Here is a 16405-nt window from a genome sequence, read left to right on the forward strand (position 1 = left end):
GTATCAAACCAACACCCACGGGAAGCTGTAAGCATAGAGGACATGCCTGCACCCCATTGGACTTACCTGTGTGGGTTAAACCCGGGTTATTTGACAACCTATGGCGGTGATGGTTCTGCTCAGGCAGAGCAGTGCTGATGCTCCTCATAAAGCTGTCGCTGCTGTGAAGGTTCTAGGTGACATCACAAATCCCTATGGTTACATACACAACAAAGCTGGGTTGTTGTTGTTTACACTCTGCAAGGCCTGTGGAAGTGAGTGACATCATAGCACTGTAGTTCTGAGGGTTCTAGATGGATGCAACAATCTCCTGTTGCTTCTATGAAGGCCATAATAGACGACATCACCAAACAGCTCCATAGTCACATACACAGCAAAGGAGAGATGTTGTTTACACCTAGTGATGTCAGTGGTATTGAGTGACATCACAGCACAGTGCTAAGGCTCCTGGGCCTGGACACAGCAGCGGCTGCAATATCTCAACGGAGAATACGTTTATATATATGTGTGTGTGTGCGCGTATATATATATATATATATATATATATATATATATATATATATATATTTCTCCGCCGAAATCACTTTTAAACCCATTTCCACCTTTTTTTCCCTTCTCTTCCTCTTACTTTTTTTTCACGTTTTTTTACGTTTTTCTCCTTTTCGCCTCTTTTCTGGGCGTATTATTCTTCTTTTTCTTCTTTTTTTTCGTCTAATGCATACCCCATCAGTGCAGCAATGCTTATTCAATACCGCCAGCAGATGGAGACACTGGGGGATAATTTTCTAAGGATTTATACTGATTTTTCCTGTCTGAATTTGTCGCACAGAAAGTTGCAGGCCAAATATGTGTGACATTTCTGCGACTTTAGCTTCTAGAGCATTTTTACAACATTATACATAGGTGCTGAATACATAAAAAGCGACTGTTCAGCGACAGACAAGTCGCATCGGCTGAAAGTAGGCCAGAATGTCAGTCCATGTTGGAGCAGGTTTAGATACAGTCTAAAGCATAGATCTCAAAGTCTGTGCACAGAATTTAGCAAGGGCCTCGCACCTTCTGATGCATCAGGTAGGTGCACAATAGCATAGCCTAACCCTCTGTACTTTGGTCTATATTGATGCGGGACATAGACAGCCAGCTGATGACCAATCCATTAGTGCAATGGATGGCTGGAAGCATTTGTCTTTGCCTTTGCAATACCACAGAAGCAATGCATGGTCAATGTACAGCAATGACACACCTGTGTGAACAGCCAGGAGACCCCCCCCCCCCCATGTTATGTTACATAGTTACATAGTTAGTACGGTCGAAAAAAGACATATGTCCATCAAGTTCAACCAGGGAATTAAGGGGTAGGGGTGTGGCGCGATATTGGGGAAGGGATGAGATTTTATATTTCTTCATAAGCATTAATCTTATTTTGTCAATTAGGAACATTCAGCACCCACCCGCTATCAAGGCAGCTGCCTATCATGTCATGCCCTACCTGCACAGGTGTGCTGGCTACTCAAATGATCCAATTAAGGAGGCCATTTAGTCAGCAGCAGCAGAAGTCCTGTGCCTGGACGCTCCAACAGCGGCCAGACACAAGCAGAAGCAGAAGCAGCAGCAGCACCACCTTTTGTTTTTTGGCTGCAGCAGCAGCAGCAGCAAGGCCCACAGGGCTGGCTAGCTGGCTAGCCAGCAAGCAGGTAGCAATGAAAGTAGGAATCTTTCTTTTTAACCCTGTAAGGGGGTGGTGCACTGTACCCGAAGATACTGCCATATCGGGTCAATGCATAGGGCGACGGAAGCAAGCTTCGAAATCGGCCCCCGTTCTCAAAAATCCATTTAATATATGGTCCCCAGATAGGGGACGTATCAGATATTAAACTGATAAGAACAGATACTACACTTGATCTTAGCCAAAAGGCCGAGAAGCGATAACCGTGAAAGGGGCGGGCCCAACAAGGTCCCCTTCATGGGCACTATCACTGCTTGCTGTCAGGGAGGCTGCCAGACAATTTTCCATGCACACTCTGGGCTGGGGGGCAGTCAACCACCAGTACACACAGCAGAACCTAAACCCATACCATTATTGCTAAGCAGCAAGACAGGGGCCCATTGCACTCCCACGGGGCCTTTTTAAATGCAATCCATAACCCGGATTTGCCAGGAACCCTTCTTACTCCTCCTACTTGCATGTGACACTGGGCTTAGGATCTGCATAGGAAACACACACACAAGCACACACCTACCTTTGTTGCCTGCAGATGCCTCCTTGGCTGTCCCCAAACGGTATCAAACCAACACCCACGGGAAGCTGTAAGCATAGAGGACATGCCTGCACCCCATTGGACTTACCTGTGTGGGTTAAACCCGGGTTATTTGACAACCTATGGCGGTGATGGTTCTGCTCAGGCAGAGCAGTGCTGATGCTCCTCATAAAGCTGTCGCTGCTGTGAAGGTTCTAGGTGACATCACAAATCCCTATGGTTACATACACAACAAAGCTGGGTTGTTGTTGTTTACACTCTGCAAGGCCTGTGGAAGTGAGTGACATCATAGCACTGTAGTTCTGAGGGTTCTAGATGGATGCAACAATCTCCTGTTGCTTCTATGAAGGCCATAATAGACGACATCACCAAACAGCTCCATAGTCACATACACAGCAAAGGAGAGATGTTGTTTACACCTAGTGATGTCAGTGGTATTGAGTGACATCACAGCACAGTGCTAAGGCTCCTGGGCCTGGACACAGCAGCGGTTGCAATATCTCAACGGAGAATACGTTTATATATATGTGTGTGTGTGCGCGTATATATATATATATATATATATATATATATATATATATCTCCGCCGAAATCACTTTTAAACCCATTTCCACCTTTTTTTCCCTTCTCTTCCTCTTACTTTTTTTTCACGTTTTTTTACGTTTTTCTCCTTTTCGCCTCTTTTCTGGGCGTATTATTCTTCTTTTTCTTCTTTTTTTTCGTCTAATGCATACCCCATCAGTGCAGCAATGCTTATTCAATACCGCCAGCAGATGGAGACACTGGGGGATAATTTTCTAAGGATTTATACTGATTTTTCCTGTCTGAATTTGTCGCACAGAAAGTTGCAGGCCAAATATGTGTGACATTTCTGCGACTTTAGCTTCTAGAGCATTTTTACAACATTATACATAGGTGCTGAATACATAAAAAGCGACTGTTCAGCGACAGACAAGTCGCATCGGCTGAAAGTAGGCCAGAATGTCAGTCCATGTTGGAGCAGGTTTAGATACAGTCTAAAGCATAGATCTCAAAGTCTGTGCACAGAATTTAGCAAGGGCCTCGCACCTTCTGATGCATCAGGTAGGTGCACAATAGCATAGCCTAACCCTCTGTACTTTGGTCTATATTGATGCGGGACATAGACAGCCAGCTGATGACCAATCCATTAGTGCAATGGATGGCTGGAAGCATTTGTCTTTGCCTTTGCAATACCACAGAAGCAATGCATGGTCAATGTACAGAAATGACACACCTGTGTGAACAGCCAGGAGACCCCCCCCCCCCCCCTCCCCCATGTTATGTTACATAGTTACATAGTTAGTACGGTCGAAAAAAGACATATGTCCATCAAGTTCAACCAGGGAATTAAGGGGTAGGGGTGTGGCGCGATATTGGGGAAGGGATGAGATTTTATATTTCTTCATAAGCATTAATCTTATTTTGTCAATTAGGAACATTCAGCACCCACCCGCTATCAAGGCAGCTGCCTATCATGTCATGCCCTACCTGCACAGGTGTGCTGGCTACTCAAATGATCCAATTAAGGAGGCCATTTAGTCAGCAGCAGCAGAAGTCCTGTGCCTGGACGCTCCAACAGGGGCCAGACACAAGCAGAAGCAGAAGCAGCAGAAGCAGCAGCAGCACCACCTTTTGTTTTTTGGCTGCAGCAGCAGCAAGGCCCACAGGGCTGGCTAGCTGGCTAGCCAGCAAGCAGGTAGCAATGAAAGTAGGAATCTTTCTTTTTAACCCTGTAAGGGGGTGGTGCACTGTACCCGAAGATACTGCCATATCGGGTCAATGCATAGGGCGACGGAAGCAAGCTTCGAAATCGGCCCCCGTTCTCAAAAATCCATTTAATATATGGTCCCCAGATAGGGGACGTATCAGATATTAAACTGATAAGAACAGATACTACACTTGATCTTAGCCAAAAGGCCGAGAAGCGATAACCGTGAAAGGGGCGGGCCCAACAAGGTCCCCTTCATGGGCACTATCACTGCTTGCTGTCAGGGAGGCTGCCAGACAATTTTCCATGCACACTCTGGGCTGGGGGGCAGTCAACCACCAGTACACACAGCAGAACCTAAACCCATACCATTATTGCTAAGCAGCAAGACAGGGGCCCATTGCACTCCCACGGGGCCTTTTTAAATGCAATCCATAACCCGGATTTGCCAGGAACCCTTCTTACTCCTCCTACTTGCATGTGACACTGGGCTTAGGATCTGCATAGGAAACACACACACAAGCACACACCTACCTTTGTTGCCTGCAGATGCCTCCTTGGCTGTCCCCAAACGGTATCAAACCAACACCCACGGGAAGCTGTAAGCATAGAGGACATGCCTGCACCCCATTGGACTTACCTGTGTGGGTTAAATCCGGGTTATTTGACAACCTATGGCGGTGATGGTTCTGCTCAGGCAGAGCAGTGCTGATGCTCCTCATAAAGCTGTCGCTGCTGTGAAGGTTCTAGGTGACATCACAAATCCCTTTGGTTACATACACAACAAAGCTGGGTTGTTGTTGTTTACACTCTGCAAGGCCTGTGGAAGTGAGTGACATCATAGCACTGTAGTTCTGAGGGTTCAAGATGGATGCAACAATCTCCTGTTGCTTCTATGAAGGCCGTAATAGACGACATCACCAAACAGCTCCATAGTCACATACACAGCAAAGGAGAGATGTTGTTTACACCTAGTGATGTCAGTGGTATTGAGTGACATCACAGCACAGTGCTAAGGCTCCTGGGCCTGGACACAGCAGCGGCTGCAATATCTCAACGGAGAATACGTTTATATCTATGTGTGTGTGTGCGCATATATATATATATATATATATATATATATATATATATATATATATATTTCTCCGCCGAAATCACTTTTAAACCCATTTCCACCTTTTTTTCCCTTCTCTTCCTCTTACTTTTTTTTCACGTTTTTTTACGTTTTTCTCCTTTTCGCCTCTTTTCTGGGCGTATTATTCTTCTTTTTCTTCTTTTTTTTCGTCTAATGCATACCCCATCAGTGCAGCAATGCTTATTCAATACCGCCAGCAGATGGAGACACTGGGGGATAATTTTCTAAGGATTTATACTGATTTTTCCTGTCTGAATTTGTCGCACAGAAAGTTGCAGGCCAAATATGTGTGACATTTCTGCGACTTTAGCTTCTAGAGCATTTTTACAACATTATACATAGGTGCTGAATACATAAAAAGCGACTGTTCAGCGACAGACAAGTCGCATCGGCTGAAAGTAGGCCAGAATGTCAGTCCATGTTGGAGCAGGTTTAGATACAGTCTAAAGCATAGATCTCAAAGTCTGTGCACAGAATTTAGCAAGGGCCTCGCACCTTCTGATGCATCAGGTAGGTGCACAATAGCATAGCCTAACCCTCTGTACTTTGGTCTATATTGATGCGGGACATAGACAGCCAGCTGATGACCAATCCATTAGTGCAATGGATGGCTGGAAGCATTTGTCTTTGCCTTTGCAATACCACAGAAGCAATGCATGGTCAATGTACAGCAATGACACACCTGTGTGAACAGCCAGGAGACCCCCCCCCCCCCCATGTTATGTTACATAGTTACATAGTTAGTACGGTCGAAAAAAGACATATGTCCATCACGTTCAACCAGGGAATTAAGGGGTAGGGGTGTGGCGCGATATTGGGGAAGGGATGAGATTTTATATTTCTTCATAAGCATTAATCTTATTTTGTCAATTAGGAACATTCAGCACCCACCCGCTATCAAGGCAGCTGCCTATCATGTCATGCCCTACCTGCACAGGTGTGCTGGCTACTCAAATGATCCAATTAAGGAGGCCATTTAGTCAGCAGCAGCAGAAGTCCTGTGCCTGGACGCTCCAACAGGGGCCAGACACAAGCAGAAGCAGAAGCAGCAGCAGCACCACCTTTTGTTTTTTGGCTGCAGCAGCAGCAAGGCCCACAGGGCTGGCTAGCTGGCTAGCCAGCAAGCAGGTAGCAATGAAAGTAGGAATCTTTCTTTTTAACCCTGTAAGGGGGTGGTGCACTGTACCCGAAGATACTGCCATATCGGGTCAATGCATAGGGCGACGGAAGCAAGCTTCGAAATCGGCCCCCGTTCTCAAAAATCCATTTAATATATGGTCCCCAGATAGGGGACGTATCAGATATTAAACTGATAAGAACAGATACTACACTTGATCTTAGCCAAAAGGCCGAGAAGCGATAACCGTGAAAGGGGCGGGCCCAACAAGGTCCCCTTCATGGGCACTATCACTGCTTGCTGTCAGGGAGGCTGCCAGACAATTTTCCATGCACACTCTGGGCTGGGGGGCAGTCAACCACCAGTACACACAGCAGAACCTAAACCCATACCATTATTGCTAAGCAGCAAGACAGGGGCCCATTGCACTCCCACGGGGCCTTTTTAAATGCAATCCATAACCCGGATTTGCCAGGAACCCTTCTTACTCCTCCTACTTGCATGTGACACTGGGCTTAGGATCTGCATAGGAAACACACACACAAGCACACACCTACCTTTGTTGCCTGCAGATGCCTCCTTGGCTGTCCCCAAACGGTATCAAACCAACACCCACGGGAAGCTGTAAGCATAGAGGACATGCCTGCACCCCATTGGACTTACCTGTGTGGGTTAAATCCGGGTTATTTGACAACCTATGGCGGTGATGGTTCTGCTCAGGCAGAGCAGTGCTGATGCTCCTCATAAAGCTGTCGCTGCTGTGAAGGTTCTAGGTGACATCACAAATCCCTATGGTTACATACACAACAAAGCTGGGTTGTTGTTGTTTACACTCTGCAAGGCCTGTGGAAGTGAGTGACATCATAGCACTGTAGTTCTGAGGGTTCTAGATGGATGCAACAATCTCCTGTTGCTTCTATGAAGGCCATAATAGACGACATCACCAAACAGCTCCATAGTCACATACACAGCAAAGGAGAGATGTTGTTTACACCTAGTGATGTCAGTGGTATTGAGTGACATCACAGCACAGTGCTAAGGCTCCTGGGCCTGGACACAGCAGCGGCTGCAATATCTCAACGGAGAATACGTTTATATCTATGTGTGTGTGTGCGCATATATATATATATATATATATATATATATATATATATATATATATATATTTCTCCGCCGAAATCACTTTTAAACCCATTTCCACCTTTTTTTCCCTTCTCTTCCTCTTACTTTTTTTTCACGTTTTTTTACGTTTTTCTCCTTTTCGCCTCTTTTCTGGGCGTATTATTCTTCTTTTTCTTCTTTTTTTTCGTCTAATGCATACCCCATCAGTGCAGCAATGCTTATTCAATACCGCCAGCAGATGGAGACACTGGGGGATAATTTTCTAAGGATTTATACTGATTTTTCCTGTCTGAATTTGTCGCACAGAAAGTTGCAGGCCAAATATGTGTGACATTTCTGCGACTTTAGCTTCTAGAGCATTTTTACAACATTATACATAGGTGCTGAATACATAAAAAGCGACTGTTCAGCGACAGACAAGTCGCATCGGCTGAAAGTAGGCCAGAATGTCAGTCCATGTTGGAGCAGGTTTAGATACAGTCTAAAGCATAGATCTCAAAGTCTGTGCACAGAATTTAGCAAGGGCCTCGCACCTTCTGATGCATCAGGTAGGTGCACAATAGCATAGCCTAACCCTCTGTACTTTGGTCTATATTGATGCGGGACATAGACAGCCAGCTGATGACCAATCCATTAGTGCAATGGATGGCTGGAAGCATTTGTCTTTGCCTTTGCAATACCACAGAAGCAATGCATGGTCAATGTACAGCAATGACACACCTGTGTGAACAGCCAGGAGACCCCCCCCCCCCCCATGTTATGTTACATAGTTACATAGTTAGTACGGTCGAAAAAAGACATATGTCCATCACGTTCAACCAGGGAATTAAGGGGTAGGGGTGTGGCGCGATATTGGGGAAGGGATGAGATTTTATATTTCTTCATAAGCATTAATCTTATTTTGTCAATTAGGAACATTCAGCACCCACCCGCTATCAAGGCAGCTGCCTATCATGTCATGCCCTACCTGCACAGGTGTGCTGGCTACTCAAATGATCCAATTAAGGAGGCCATTTAGTCAGCAGCAGCAGAAGTCCTGTGCCTGGACGCTCCAACAGGGGCCAGACACAAGCAGAAGCAGAAGCAGCAGCAGCACCACCTTTTGTTTTTTGGCTGCAGCAGCAGCAAGGCCCACAGGGCTGGCTAGCTGGCTAGCCAGCAAGCAGGTAGCAATGAAAGTAGGAATCTTTCTTTTTAACCCTGTAAGGGGGTGGTGCACTGTACCCGAAGATACTGCCATATCGGGTCAATGCATAGGGCGACGGAAGCAAGCTTCGAAATCGGCCCCCGTTCTCAAAAATCCATTTAATATATGGTCCCCAGATAGGGGACGTATCAGATATTAAACTGATAAGAACAGATACTACACTTGATCTTAGCCAAAAGGCCGAGAAGCGATAACCGTGAAAGGGGCGGGCCCAACAAGGTCCCCTTCATGGGCACTATCACTGCTTGCTGTCAGGGAGGCTGCCAGACAATTTTCCATGCACACTCTGGGCTGGGGGGCAGTCAACCACCAGTACACACAGCAGAACCTAAACCCATACCATTATTGCTAAGCAGCAAGACAGGGGCCCATTGCACTCCCACGGGGCCTTTTTAAATGCAATCCATAACCCGGATTTGCCAGGAACCCTTCTTACTCCTCCTACTTGCATGTGACACTGGGCTTAGGATCTGCATAGGAAACACACACACAAGCACACACCTACCTTTGTTGCCTGCAGATGCCTCCTTGGCTGTCCCCAAACGGTATCAAACCAACACCCACGGGAAGCTGTAAGCATAGAGGACATGCCTGCACCCCATTGGACTTACCTGTGTGGGTTAAATCCGGGTTATTTGACAACCTATGGCGGTGATGGTTCTGCTCAGGCAGAGCAGTGCTGATGCTCCTCATAAAGCTGTCGCTGCTGTGAAGGTTCTAGGTGACATCACAAATCCCTATGGTTACATACACAACAAAGCTGGGTTGTTGTTGTTTACACTCTGCAAGGCCTGTGGAAGTGAGTGACATCATAGCACTGTAGTTCTGAGGGTTCTAGATGGATGCAACAATCTCCTGTTGCTTCTATGAAGGCCATAATAGACGACATCACCAAACAGCTCCATAGTCACATACACAGCAAAGGAGAGATGTTGTTTACACCTAGTGATGTCAGTGGTATTGAGTGACATCACAGCACAGTGCTAAGGCTCCTGGGCCTGGACACAGCAGCGGCTGCAATATCTCAACGGAGAATACGTTTATATATATGTGTGTGTGTGCGCGTATATATATATATATATATATATATATATATATATATATATTTCTCCGCCGAAATCACTTTTAAACCCATTTCCACCTTTTTTTCCCTTCTCTTCCTCTTACTTTTTTTTCACGTTTTTTTACGTTTTTCTCCTTTTCGCCTCTTTTCTGGGCGTATTATTCTTCTTTTTCTTCTTTTTTTTCGTCTAATGCATACCCCATCAGTGCAGCAATGCTTATTCAATACCGCCAGCAGATGGAGACACTGGGGGATAATTTTCTAAGGATTTATACTGATTTTTCCTGTCTGAATTTGTCGCACAGAAAGTTGCAGGCCAAATATGTGTGACATTTCTGCGACTTTAGCTTCTAGAGCATTTTTACAACATTATACATAGGTGCTGAATACATAAAAAGCGACTGTTCAGCGACAGACAAGTCGCATTGGCTGAAAGTAGGCCAGAATGTCAGTCCATGTTGGAGCAGGTTTAGATACAGTCTAAAGCATAGATCTCAAAGTCTGTGCACAGAATTTAGCAAGGGCCTCGCACCTTCTGATGCATCAGGTAGGTGCACAATAGCATAGCCTAACCCTCTGTACTTTGGTCTATATTGATGCGGGACATAGACAGCCAGCTGATGACCAATCCATTAGTGCAATGGATGGCTGGAAGCATTTGTCTTTGCCTTTGCAATACCACAGAAGCAATGCATGGTCAATGTACAGCAATGACACACCTGTGTGAACAGCCAGGAGACCCCCCCCCCCCATGTTATGTTACATAGTTACATAGTTAGTACGGTCGAAAAAAGACATATGTCCATCAAGTTCAACCAGGGAATTAAGGGGTAGGGGTGTGGCGCGATATTGGGGAAGGGATGAGATTTTATATTTCTTCATAAGCATTAATCTTATTTTGTCAATTAGGAACATTCAGCACCCACCCGCTATCAAGGCAGCTGCCTATCATGTCATGCCCTACCTGCACAGGTGTGCTGGCTACTCAAATGATCCAATTAAGGAGGCCATTTAGTCAGCAGCAGCAGAAGTCCTGTGCCTGGACGCTCCAACAGCGGCCAGACACAAGCAGAAGCAGAAGCAGAAGCAGCACCACCTTTTGTTTTTTGGCTGCAGCAGCAAGGCCCACAGGGCTGGCTAGCTGGCTAGCCAGCAAGCAGGTAGCAATGAAAGTAGGAATCTTTCTTTTTAACCCTGTAAGGGGGTGGTGCACTGTACCCGAAGATACTGCCATATCGGGTCAATGCATAGGGCGACGGAAGCAAGCTTCGAAATCGGCCCCCGTTCTCAAAAATCCATTTAATATATGGTCCCCAGATAGGGGACGTATCAGATATTAAACTGATAAGAACAGATACTACACTTGATCTTAGCCAAAAGGCCGAGAAGCGATAACCGTGAAAGGGGCGGGCCCAACAAGGTCCCCTTCATGGGCACTATCACTGCTTGCTGTCAGGGAGGCTGCCAGACAATTTTCCATGCACACTCTGGGCTGGGGGGCAGTCAACCACCAGTACACACAGCAGAACCTAAACCCATACCATTATTGCTAAGCAGCAAGACAGGGGCCCATTGCACTCCCACGGGGCCTTTTTAAATGCAATCCATAACCCGGATTTGCCAGGAACCCTTCTTACTCCTCCTACTTGCATGTGACACTGGGCTTAGGATCTGCATAGGAAACACACACACAAGCACACACCTACCTTTGTTGCCTGCAGATGCCTCCTTGGCTGTCCCCAAACGGTATCAAACCAACACCCACGGGAAGCTGTAAGCATAGAGGACATGCCTGCACCCCATTGGACTTACCTGTGTGGGTTAAATCCGGGTTATTTGACAACCTATGGCGGTGATGGTTCTGCTCAGGCAGAGCAGTGCTGATGCTCCTCATAAAGCTGTCGCTGCTGTGAAGGTTCTAGGTGACATCACAAATCCCTATGGTTACATACACAACAAAGCTGGGTTGTTGTTGTTTACACTCTGCAAGGCCTGTGGAAGTGAGTGACATCATAGCACTGTAGTTCTGAGGGTTCTAGATGGATGCAACAATCTCCTGTTGCTTCTATGAAGGCCATAATAGACGACATCACCAAACAGCTCCATAGTCACATACACAGCAAAGGAGAGATGTTGTTTACACCTAGTGATGTCAGTGGTATTGAGTGACATCACAGCACAGTGCTAAGGCTCCTGGGCCTGGACACAGCAGCGGCTGCAATATCTCAACGGAGAATACGTTTATATATATGTGTGTGTGTGCGCGTATATATATATATATATATATATATATATATATATATATTTCTCCGCCGAAATCACTTTTAAACCCATTTCCACCTTTTTTTCCCTTCTCTTCCTCTTACTTTTTTTTCACGTTTTTTTACGTTTTTCTCCTTTTCGCCTCTTTTCTGGGCGTATTATTCTTCTTTTTCTTCTTTTTTTTCGTCTAATGCATACCCCATCAGTGCAGCAATGCTTATTCAATACCGCCAGCAGATGGAGACACTGGGGGATAATTTTCTAAGGATTTATACTGATTTTTCCTGTCTGAATTTGTCGCACAGAAAGTTGCAGGCCAAATATGTGTGACATTTCTGCGACTTTAGCTTCTAGAGCATTTTTACAACATTATACATAGGTGCTGAATACATAAAAAGCGACTGTTCAGCGACAGACAAGTCGCATCGGCTGAAAGTAGGCCAGAATGTCAGTCCATGTTGGAGCAGGTTTAGATACAGTCTAAAGCATAGATCTCAAAGTCTGTGCACAGAATTTAGCAAGGGCCTCGCACCTTCTGATGCATCAGGTAGGTGCACAATAGCATAGCCTAACCCTCTGTACTTTGGTCTATATTGATGCGGGACATAGACAGCCAGCTGATGACCAATCCATTAGTGCAATGGATGGCTGGAAGCATTTGTCTTTGCCTTTGCAATACCACAGAAGCAATGCATGGTCAATGTACAGCAATGACACACCTGTGTGAACAGCCAGGAGACCCCCCCCCCCCCCCCCCCCCCCCATGTTATGTTACATAGTTACATAGTTAGTACGGTCGAAAAAAGACATATGTCCATCAAGTTCAACCAGGGAATTAAGGGGTAGGGGTGTGGCGCGATATTGGGGAAGGGATGAGATTTTATATTTCTTCATAAGCATTAATCTTATTTTGTCAATTAGGAACATTCAGCACCCACCCGCTATCAAGGCAGCTGCCTATCATGTCATGCCCTACCTGCACAGGTGTGCTGGCTACTCAAATGATCCAATTAAGGAGGCCATTTAGTCAGCAGCAGCAGAAGTCCTGTGCCTGGACGCTCCAACAGCGGCCAGACACAAGCAGAAGCAGAAGCAGCAGCAGCACCACCTTTTGTTTTTTGGCTGCAGCAGCAGCAAGGCCCACAGGGCTGGCTAGCTGGCTAGCCAGCAAGCAGGTAGCAATGAAAGTAGGAATCTTTCTTTTTAACCCTGTAAGGGGGTGGTGCACTGTACCCGAAGATACTGCCATATCGGGTCAATGCATAGGGCGACGGAAGCAAGCTTCGAAATCGGCCCCCGTTCTCAAAAATCCATTTAATATATGGTCCCCAGATAGGGGACGTATCAGATATTAAACTGATAAGAACAGATACTACACTTGATCTTAGCCAAAAGGCCGAGAAGCGATAACCGTGAAAGGGGCGGGCCCAACAAGGTCCCCTTCATGGGCACTATCACTGCTTGCTGTCAGGGAGGCTGCCAGACAATTTTCCATGCACACTCTGGGCTGGGGGGCAGTCAACCACCAGTACACACAGCAGAACCTAAACCCATACCATTATTGCTAAGCAGCAAGACAGGGGCCCATTGCACTCCCACGGGGCCTTTTTAAATGCAATCCATAACCCGGATTTGCCAGGAACCCTTCTTACTCCTCCTACTTGCATGTGACACTGGGCTTAGGATCTGCATAGGAAACACACACACAAGCACACACCTACCTTTGTTGCCTGCAGATGCCTCCTTGGCTGTCCCCAAACGGTATCAAACCAACACCCACGGGAAGCTGTAAGCATAGAGGACATGCCTGCACCCCATTGGACTTACCTGTGTGGGTTAAACCCGGGTTATTTGACAACCTATGGCGGTGATGGTTCTGCTCAGGCAGAGCAGTGCTGATGCTCCTCATAAAGCTGTCGCTGCTGTGAAGGTTCTAGGTGACATCACAAATCCCTATGGTTACATACACAACAAAGCTGGGTTGTTGTTGTTTACACTCTGCAAGGCCTGTGGAAGTGAGTGACATCATAGCACTGTAGTTCTGAGGGTTCTAGATGGATGCAACAATCTCCTGTTGCTTCTATGAAGGCCATAATAGACGACATCACCAAACAGCTCCATAGTCACATACACAGCAAAGGAGAGATGTTGTTTACACCTAGTGATGTCAGTGGTATTGAGTGACATCACAGCACAGTGCTAAGGCTCCTGGGCCTGGACACAGCAGCGGCTGCAATATCTCAACGGAGAATACGTTTATATATATGTGTGTGTGTGCGCGTATATATATATATATATATATATATATATATATATATATATATATATATATATTTCTCCGCCGAAATCACTTTTAAACCCATTTCCACCTTTTTTTCCCTTCTCTTCCTCTTACTTTTTTTTCACGTTTTTTTACGTTTTTCTCCTTTTCGCCTCTTTTCTGGGCGTATTATTCTTCTTTTTCTTCTTTTTTTTCGTCTAATGCATACCCCATCAGTGCAGCAATGCTTATTCAATACCGCCAGCAGATGGAGACACTGGGGGATAATTTTCTAAGGATTTATACTGATTTTTCCTGTCTGAATTTGTCGCACAGAAAGTTGCAGGCCAAATATGTGTGACATTTCTGCGGCTTTAGCTTCTAGAGCATTTTTACAACATTATACATAGGTGCTGAATACATAAAAAGCGACTGTTCAGCGACAGACAAGTCGCATCGGCTGAAAGTAGGCCAGAATGTCAGTCCATGTTGGAGCAGGTTTAGATACAGTCTAAAGCATAGATCTCAAAGTCTGTGCACAGAATTTAGCAAGGGCCTCGCACCTTCTGATGCATCAGGTAGGTGCACAATAGCATAGCCTAACCCTCTGTACTTTGGTCTATATTGATGCGGGACATAGACAGCCAGCTGATGACCAATCCATTAGTGCAATGGATGGCTGGAAGCATTTGTCTTTGCCTTTGCAATACCACAGAAGCAATGCATGGTCAATGTACAGCAATGACACACCTGTGTGAACAGCCAGGAGACCCCCCCCCCCATGTTATGTTACATAGTTACATAGTTAGTACGGTCGAAAAAAGACATATGTCCATCAAGTTCAACCAGGGAATTAAGGGGTAGGGGTGTGGCGCGATATTGGGGAAGGGATGAGATTTTATATTTCTTCATAAGCATTAATCTTATTTTGTCAATTAGGAACATTCAGCACCCACCCGCTATCAAGGCAGCTGCCTATCATGTCATGCCCTACCTGCACAGGTGTGCTGGCTACTCAAATGATCCAATTAAGGAGGCCATTTAGTCAGCAGCAGCAGAAGTCCTGTGCCTGGACGCTCCAACAGCGGCCAGACACAAGCAGAAGCAGAAGCAGCAGCAGCACCACCTTTTGTTTTTTGGCTGCAGCAGCAGCAGCAGCAAGGCCCACAGGGCTGGCTAGCTGGCTAGCCAGCAAGCAGGTAGCAATGAAAGTAGGAATCTTTCTTTTTAACCCTGTAAGGGGGTGGTGCACTGTACCCGAAGATACTGCCATATCGGGTCAATGCATAGGGCGACGGAAGCAAGCTTCGAAATCGGCCCCCGTTCTCAAAAATCCATTTAATATATGGTCCCCAGATAGGGGACGTATCAGATATTAAACTGATAAGAACAGATACTACACTTGATCTTAGCCAAAAGGCCGAGAAGCGATAACCGTGAAAGGGGCGGGCCCAACAAGGTCCCCTTCATGGGCACTATCACTGCTTGCTGTCAGGGAGGCTGCCAGACAATTTTCCATGCACACTCTGGGCTGGGGGGCAGTCAACCACCAGTACACACAGCAGAACCTAAACCCATACCATTATTGCTAAGCAGCAAGACAGGGGCCCATTGCACTCCCACGGGGCCTTTTTAAATGCAATCCATAACCCGGATTTGCCAGGAACCCTTCTTACTCCTCCTACTTGCATGTGACACTGGGCTTAGGATCTGCATAGGAAACACACACACAAGCACACACCTACCTTTGTTGCCTGCAGATGCCTCCTTGGCTGTCCCCAAACGGTATCAAACCAACACCCACGGGAAGCTGTAAGCATAGAGGACATGCCTGCACCCCATTGGACTTACCTGTGTGGGTTAAACCCGGGTTATTTGACAACCTATGGCGGTGATGGTTCTGCTCAGGCAGAGCAGTGCTGATGCTCCTCATAAAGCTGTCGCTGCTGTGAAGGTTCTAGGTGACATCACAAATCCCTATGGTTACATACACAACAAAGCTGGGTTGTTGTTGTTTACACTCTGCAAGGCCTGTGGAAGTGAGTGACATCATAGCACTGTAGTTCTGAGGGTTCTAGATGGATGCAACAATCTCCTGTTGCTTCTATGAAGGCCATAATAGACGACATCACCAAACAGCTCCATAGTCACATACACAGCAAAGGAGAGATGTTGTTTACACCTAGTGATGTCAGTGGTATTGAGTGACATCACAGCACAGTGCTAAGGCTCCTGGGCCTGGACACAGCAGC

At 46.2% G+C, this 16405-nt stretch overlaps 7 non-coding genes across 7 annotated transcripts; all 7 read right to left on the reverse strand.

The window, feature by feature from the left end:
- Nucleotides 1-1736: 1736 nt before the first annotated feature.
- LOC130340698 (U2 spliceosomal RNA) lies at nucleotides 1737-1927 on the reverse strand. Its single transcript, XR_008880771.1, has one exon. It is a non-coding gene; the product is annotated as a U2 spliceosomal RNA (small nuclear RNA).
- A 2090-nt stretch (nucleotides 1928-4017) lies between these two features.
- On the reverse strand, nucleotides 4018-4208 carry LOC130340700 (U2 spliceosomal RNA). The gene has a single exon (XR_008880772.1). It is a non-coding gene; the product is annotated as a U2 spliceosomal RNA (small nuclear RNA).
- A 2084-nt stretch (nucleotides 4209-6292) lies between these two features.
- Nucleotides 6293-6483, reverse strand: LOC130340701 (U2 spliceosomal RNA). Its single transcript, XR_008880773.1, has one exon. It is a non-coding gene; the product is annotated as a U2 spliceosomal RNA (small nuclear RNA).
- Nucleotides 6484-8569: 2086 nt separating this feature from the next.
- LOC130340703 (U2 spliceosomal RNA) lies at nucleotides 8570-8760 on the reverse strand. The gene has a single exon (XR_008880775.1). It is a non-coding gene; the product is annotated as a U2 spliceosomal RNA (small nuclear RNA).
- Nucleotides 8761-10833: 2073 nt separating this feature from the next.
- Nucleotides 10834-11024, reverse strand: LOC130340704 (U2 spliceosomal RNA). The gene has a single exon (XR_008880776.1). It is a non-coding gene; the product is annotated as a U2 spliceosomal RNA (small nuclear RNA).
- Nucleotides 11025-13110: 2086 nt separating this feature from the next.
- LOC130340705 (U2 spliceosomal RNA) lies at nucleotides 13111-13301 on the reverse strand. The gene has a single exon (XR_008880777.1). It is a non-coding gene; the product is annotated as a U2 spliceosomal RNA (small nuclear RNA).
- Nucleotides 13302-15394: 2093 nt separating this feature from the next.
- On the reverse strand, nucleotides 15395-15585 carry LOC130340706 (U2 spliceosomal RNA). The gene has a single exon (XR_008880778.1). It is a non-coding gene; the product is annotated as a U2 spliceosomal RNA (small nuclear RNA).
- Between the last annotated feature and the right edge of the window lie 820 nt (nucleotides 15586-16405).

This window comes from Hyla sarda, unplaced genomic scaffold (genome assembly GCF_029499605.1).
Source record: "Hyla sarda isolate aHylSar1 unplaced genomic scaffold, aHylSar1.hap1 scaffold_599, whole genome shotgun sequence".
NCBI lineage: Eukaryota > Metazoa > Chordata > Amphibia > Anura > Hylidae > Hyla > Hyla sarda.